Below are 6,990 nucleotides of genomic sequence, written 5' to 3'. Positions count from 1 at the left end.
AAGCTTCCATCACTTGCATCTTTAACATTTCTGGATTCTCATCGGTCTCTCCTAGAAAGACAAATGGACTATAACTATTCTAAAGAACATATGTTACATTTAATCACTAAGTATTGAGGTAAGACCATGATCTGTCTTATCACTGTCTCCTCATTACTTTAAACTTGTATGTATAACATACAAAGATATTCAGTTTATTTTCTCACCATTAACATTTTACACTGCACATTTATCAATTTCATTCTCTTTCTAGTGACTTTGTTGTTGTTGTTGTTGTTGTTGTTGTTGTTGAGATGGAGTTTCGCTCTGTCACTCAGTCTGGAATGCAGTGGCCTGATCTCGGCTCACTACAACCTCCGCCTCTTGGGTTCAAGCAATTCTCCTGCCTCAGCCTCCTGAGTAGCTGGGATTACAGGCACACACCACCACTCCTGGCTAATTTTGTATTTTTAGCAGAAATGAGGTTTCCTCATGTTGGTCAGACTGGTCTCAAACTTCTGACTTCGGGTGATTCACTGGCCTCAGCCTTACAAAGTGCTGGGATTACAGGCGTGAGCCACCACGCCAGCCCCCCGCTTTTTTCTTGAGACAAGTTCTTGCTTGGTCACCCAGACTGGAGTGCATTGGCACAATCTTCACAAACTGCAGCCTCAATCTCCTAGTCTCAAGCTATCTTCCTGTCTCAGCCTCCCACGTAGCTGGGACTACACGTGTGCAACACCACACCAGCCTATTTGTTGTTGTTGCTGTTTAGTGATGAAGTCTTGCTATATTGCCCAAGTGGCTATCACATTCCTGGGCCCAAAGGGTTCTCCTAGTTCAAGCTCCCAAAGGCTGGAAATATAGGAGTGAGTCACTGCGGACAGCATCATCACCCTTTACTCACTTTTTAAATGCCACTCTTCAAAATTAACAAGTAAATTTTACTTATGGAATTCCAAATTCCAAGTCAAGTTCAGCTTCATTTTCATAAAGAGGTTAAAAACAAAATAAAACCAAAAAAAGCTTCATTTTCCTTTGTGTTGAAGTGAGCAAAGAGTTAGAAAGCAAATCATCTCTATTTTGGTTTACGAAATTGACTATACATAGAAAGATCCTCATATAATTGTTTTCAGATCTAAAATCCTGTGAAGTTATTATCAGGACCATCATCTTATAAAACAAAAACAAATCTCCTAGTGGGTCTTTTATGTGGATTAAATATCTTATAATTAGTAATGGATACAATTGTGATTATAGTTATTCCTTGAACCATAATATTAAAAATATGAACCTCATTTTTTTAGAGCTGCTACCCTAATATGAAAAGTAACTGCTGACCTGGTGTAATAATTTGTGGCCCAGACAGCCAGCATTCTGAATTATTCAGGTTTTTCAGATAGCCCAACTGTGCTAAGAGCCGAATGGGAGTCTAGACATCTTGGAGGAGTAGCAAAGCCTGATCATTTCTTTCTACCCCACTCAACAACCGGAATCTCTCATGAAATAGCATGATAGACACCTTCACAATTCTCAGTGGTGTGCCAGTGTGCCTCAGGCCCAGAATCACAGCAGTGTTTTCAGGATTCCTGTGTGCACAGGCAAAAATTTATTATAGTACATTCATTAGAAAACCAGCACCTTAAGCCTACATCAGGCTTTCCAGCATATTTCTTTAGTCATGATACACAAGGTACCTAGCTTATCTTCAGAGAAATCAGAAATCTATGAATAAAGAGCCCACAGACAATGGGATTAGGAGAGGAATTAATTAACAGAGGTACTAGTAAGCCAAACACAGTGAGACAATTTATTTTTAGCCTAAACCAAAAATGTTATCTGTATATGCCAGATGGTCATACATGATAGAAGTGAATTTGGACAGAGAAACCTTCAGCAATGTATTTATGGGATAATGAATTATAGGGTATGGGAAGAGGCAGGCACAAACTTACATGTTCCTGACACAGTGGGCAGCTGTGAGAATCCAACAGTGGCTAACTATGGAACCACAGCAGAAATCACTTCCATGGCTGATGATCACAGCTTGCCAAGGCATAGCATATTGCAGAGCAATCCGATCTGCCAAAGCTGAGGAGAAAAATAAGCCTAATTGTGCTGATTTGAATAGAATTGCCAACTGTAGATGATTTTTAAAGTTTTAAATCCCTCCTATTTCTGCTAACTGAGTCAGCATTGTTAAATACGACTAGCGAAGACAAAGTTCTACCTCTATTGTGTTTATGCATTTTCCTTGAAAAAAAGTATTCCTGTTATTATCTTTCCAAGGTCATAGTTTCTTTATATCCTAGCTTAAATTTCTTTAATCAAAATATTGGGAGCCATTCCAGCTTTCTCTCCCACTGCAATATTTGTATATCTATGATTTTAGCTACTTAGAAGTCATTGAAGCAGATAGGCCACAAAAAATACAATGATTTGAAGATATTAGATAGATAAGGAAAAATTTGGAGATAAGGCAGCTGTCTCTAAATTGGAGGGGGCTTATCTTCCTAAACTTATAATCTTAGTGAGATATCAAACCAATAGTTTAAATAGAAAATTTAAGTTTGAGGTTCAGGAAAGAGCTCATATTTTTAAAAGTATTTTAGAATTCCTCAGAAAACTGAGTTGAAGCAATGCTCATTAATATATAGAGAGAGAGATAAAAATGGTGAAGATGACCTGTCTATAGAAGGGGTAAGGAAGTATAGATGAAATTAGAAGCATAACTAAGATCTTAAGTGTAGCTGTCTTTGAATTAGACTTTGGAGGATGTAAGCAAATAATTATGGCCTCCTTTATGTTTTAAAGTATTATTTACTGTAGCTTTGGCAATAGGTGGTAGCTATAAAATAGCTGCAGTTAAGTGCACATTTAATACATGAGACCAAAAGAGATCACTCAATTTCCAAGGAAATAGGTGAAGTACAGTAACATGAAATAGACATTGCTAATCTGATGATAAGTTTTCTGATAGCCAAGGGAAGGGGGAACCTGATAGTCGCACTGTAATATAGTCTAGTACACTAGCACCTAAAACACATTACTTATCAACTACTATGCTGTTTCCAAACATCATAATATCTTTAACTTAAAACAAACTTAATTTTAAATAACTATATTACAAGTGTCAGGTACTGCATGGTGGTAAGGAAATGTCTTTGTGTTAGGAGAGTGTGTCTTAATGTTAGCCCTATTCATCTTTTGCCATGAGAAATTGATCAATCCATTGTACTTATCTACTATCAGAATACGCATTTAAGATAATTATAATAATCATGTTATTTGATCTATAGCATAGAGTAATCTGTAGGGATACTATGGAAATTGAATCATATATCAAGTATGAAATGGCTATGTGAGCCATAAGGAAAATAATTTTTTCAAGCATTTCTCAGGAAGAGCTTTCTCTCCACTCTTGTTCCCTCTATTCTTTTCTATTTCCATTCTCTTCTTCCTTTACTTCTCCTACCAAGTTTTTGAGCCTTACTCTGAGGCTGTGGCAGAAAGATGAAGTGTGGCCGGAAAGCACTAGCAGTGGAGGTAAAAGCCAAGGCATTTGTAGAGGTAGAGACTGAAAGGGACATGGAAGCAGAGGTAGTCATGTGTCCTTGATGGTGCCAGGGTGCATGGCTAGGCCATGTCACTCCCTGGAGCCAGAAAAGGAAAGGGTGCACTTGGCTGAAGACACAGGGCTTTGTGCAATGCTCCTCAAAGTAACAAGATTCCCACTTGCACCCAAGTGTCCTTTTGCTGTCGCTGGCACACCAAAGGTGCTCTCAGGTCACCCTGCAAAAAACAAGAGACAAGATATCAATCAATATTTTGAAGGAGGGCCAGAAGTAACTTTTGTTGTTCAAGATATTTCTCTTTCTCTCTGGTATTCACACCCCATGAATTTGTACCTTACAGCCAGCCTCCCACATAGCTTTCTTGGCCACCATACAAAAAGTGAATTCATTCAACTTGGGGCAAAATTGGACACAAGTGCTATTTGTAGAATGCTTGGGTGCTTTTTTTGCTGAATTCTAGGACTTTCTGAAGAAAAACAGAGAAGAGGTGTTTGTGGTTGTTTGTTTGTTTTCAAATTTAGCTTAGATTAGAGAGAGAAACATAGTGAAGAGAAAGACAATTTTTTTTTATTATTCAAGAGAGGATAATATTCTTTTCCCAAACATACTTCTCTTCCATGCCATTGTCTTCTTCATTAGTCACCCCTCATAAGGGACCAACTAGGTAGCTAATAGTCACATAGTTGTATAAATTTACTCCATTCCAGACTTTCCTCTGGGCATACAGGAAGGACCAGGGGTTGAAAATGTTGTGGCTGCCTCGGGAAGATCAACCCAGGGGTCCCTTGAGACCTAGGAAGGGTATGGCACTGTCAATCCTGACTGTCTAAGCTTAGGCAGAATCCAGAAGATGACTAAGCCCCATTTGGACCAGGGCCAGCGCTCCTGAGCTTTTTCTGGGGAAAAAATCAAGAAAAAGTCTTATTATTTCCACATTTCAATTGGAATAAGCCCTGTACATCATGTGAATCAGATGAAGTCCAGGTAAGCACTAAAGTACAAATACTACTTTATAAACTATTTTTGAGGATCACTTGAGACCAGGTGGGCAACATGGTAAGACTTTCTTTCTGGAGAAAATGAAAAAAAATTAGCCAGAATCAGTGGTGCATGCCTGTGGTCCCATGTACTGAGGAGGCAGAGGTGGGAGAATCCCTTAATCTTGGGAATTTGAGGCTAATGTGAATCATGCCACTGCACTGCAGCCTGGGCAAAAGAGCAAGACCCTGTCTCCATCTCTCTTTCTCTCTGTCTCTCTCTCACACACAGACACAGACACACAAAGAGAAAGATATTCATTAACAATCTCAATGTTGTAATTGCTTTATAATGATATCTTAATCTTGAAATGAATTACTCAGACTTACATAAAATTGCCATATCTAGCTGTGGTAAGGATCCACTGTTCATTTAGTATGGAGCCAGCACAGAAATGAGAGAAAGACAGTTGCAGGAAACTATCCAAGGAAATTCACCAATTTTTGCCTCCCAGCAGTTGGGAAAGAGGGGGACATGGCCAGGGCGTAACCCATACTCTGCAGAAGGAATAAACCTGTGGAACAGAGTGAGATTAGTGTTACTAGTCTCCTATTTCTAAAATCTAATTTTAGGTTTTTAGGAATATGCTTGGAAATTCAGTATCTTCAATTCTGAGAAAATATTTGGAAATGTACATTATTCATCCAACAATTTTAGATAAACTACAGAGGTTATCTCCATATTTTCCCTTCAAATAATACAGTACATATGTTATATATCTTATTATTTATATCCAAGATATAATACTATTATCCAACAGTGTGTATCTATATGTACATACCTCAAGTGGAAATAAGAAAACATTTCTAAGAAGTAAGACTATCTTTAAAATACTGTTCTCTGAATAGAATTGTGTTCATAAAACATAGTTCATAAATCTTGTTTGGCAAAAATAAGATATTCTGTTCATATTTAGACATCTCTGCTGATTCATATAATAACATACATTTTGGTTTTGCAAAGGTCTGAGAACATAACCTCTTATCTTACAAACTCTGGTTTTAGGCTTCAACAAGAGTCTTCGTACCAAGTATATTAACTCAAACATACGACTAGACTAAAGGTGCCTGTGGTTTCATGAGAAATAACACCTGTCTTGAAGAGCCAGTAAGCCTGTAAACTCTCTTTCCAGATCACAGCTAGTTGACACTCATCCAGGGAAACATTGCGTTCTGAATGCCTAAGAGGTTGTTGTACAGGCTTGGGTCCAGATTGAGATCCAGGCATCAGGAGAGGGTGTTTTATTAAAAGTGTGGCTGGAGCAGCATGCAAGGATGAAAAAGATTGAGAAAGAATGGACTCTTCAGTAAATGTTGAGGAAGATATTTTCTGAAGAGGATTAGCAGAAAAGGCTATGGAAAGAAGAATAGGAGAGGAGACCAGAGGAGAAAAAACTGAGCAAGATGGGAAAATGCAGAATGAAGGGAATGTACAAGAAGAAAAGACTTAAGAAGAACACAGTGTACATGGAGATGGAAAAGAACAAGAAAGAAGAAAGAAAAAGGAGGAAGAAAGAGAGACAAGAAAGGTAGCTGGGACTTCAGGGCTTTCTTTTATCTTGATAATTTTTAATTTCCTTCCATAGTGCTGGTAAACAACTCTTCCAGGAAGCCAAATGCTTTTAAGCTGGCTTGGTTGGAGAGAATTGATTTTATCCTGGCTTTCTGTGGCAGTTATCTCAGTTAACAAAGCTATTAAATACTGATCTGGGAAAGAAACTGTTTTTACTGGCAAAAAGGTTACACGTTTAGACAAGGAGACAAAATGACTCATTAATAGTGTTTCTCCATTCAGCTCAATTTCAGGAGGAGAAAATGATGCAATTATATTAGCCTTATAATGGGTTCTGGGTCTTAGTATTTTTGTTTCAGGCTAGATCCAGGTTCTCACTTTGCCACCTTTAAAATCCACAAGGGATTCAATAATATCAGCTTCAGACTGGATCCAGTCTGTGTCTGCTTGGGTTACAGGCAGTATCCAAGATATGAGTGTTCTTCCTTTAAGCAAGATCCGTGGTTTGACTACTGCAGGTAGAACCTTGGGCCAGAATCTTAGAACCAAAGTTTCAGACTGAATAAAATTGTGAATTATATCAATGTCAGGCTGGATCGAGGAACTGAGTATTTGAGATTTTGAATAAGCCTATGAGCTGCCTTTATGCACCTGAATGTAAAACAAAGATCTGACTATATCAGTTTCCTGCTTGTTCCAGGGTCTCACTGCTTGGGTTTCAGGGTGGGTCCATGTTTGATATGTAGCAGCTCTTTGCTGAGTCCAGGGACAAAATATACCAACTTCAGTCTGGGGCCAGGGAGAAAGTGGCTGACTTTCAGGATGAATTCAGGATTTAACTGTATCACATTGAGGCTGTAAGCAAGATGTGACTGTATCAATTTCA

This window comes from Pan paniscus, chromosome Y (genome assembly GCF_029289425.2).
Source record: "Pan paniscus chromosome Y, NHGRI_mPanPan1-v2.0_pri, whole genome shotgun sequence".
In the NCBI taxonomy this organism is placed as follows: domain Eukaryota; kingdom Metazoa; phylum Chordata; class Mammalia; order Primates; family Hominidae; genus Pan; species Pan paniscus.
The sequence above is the reverse complement of the archived record's forward strand: the minus strand, read 5'-3'. Positions refer to the sequence as shown.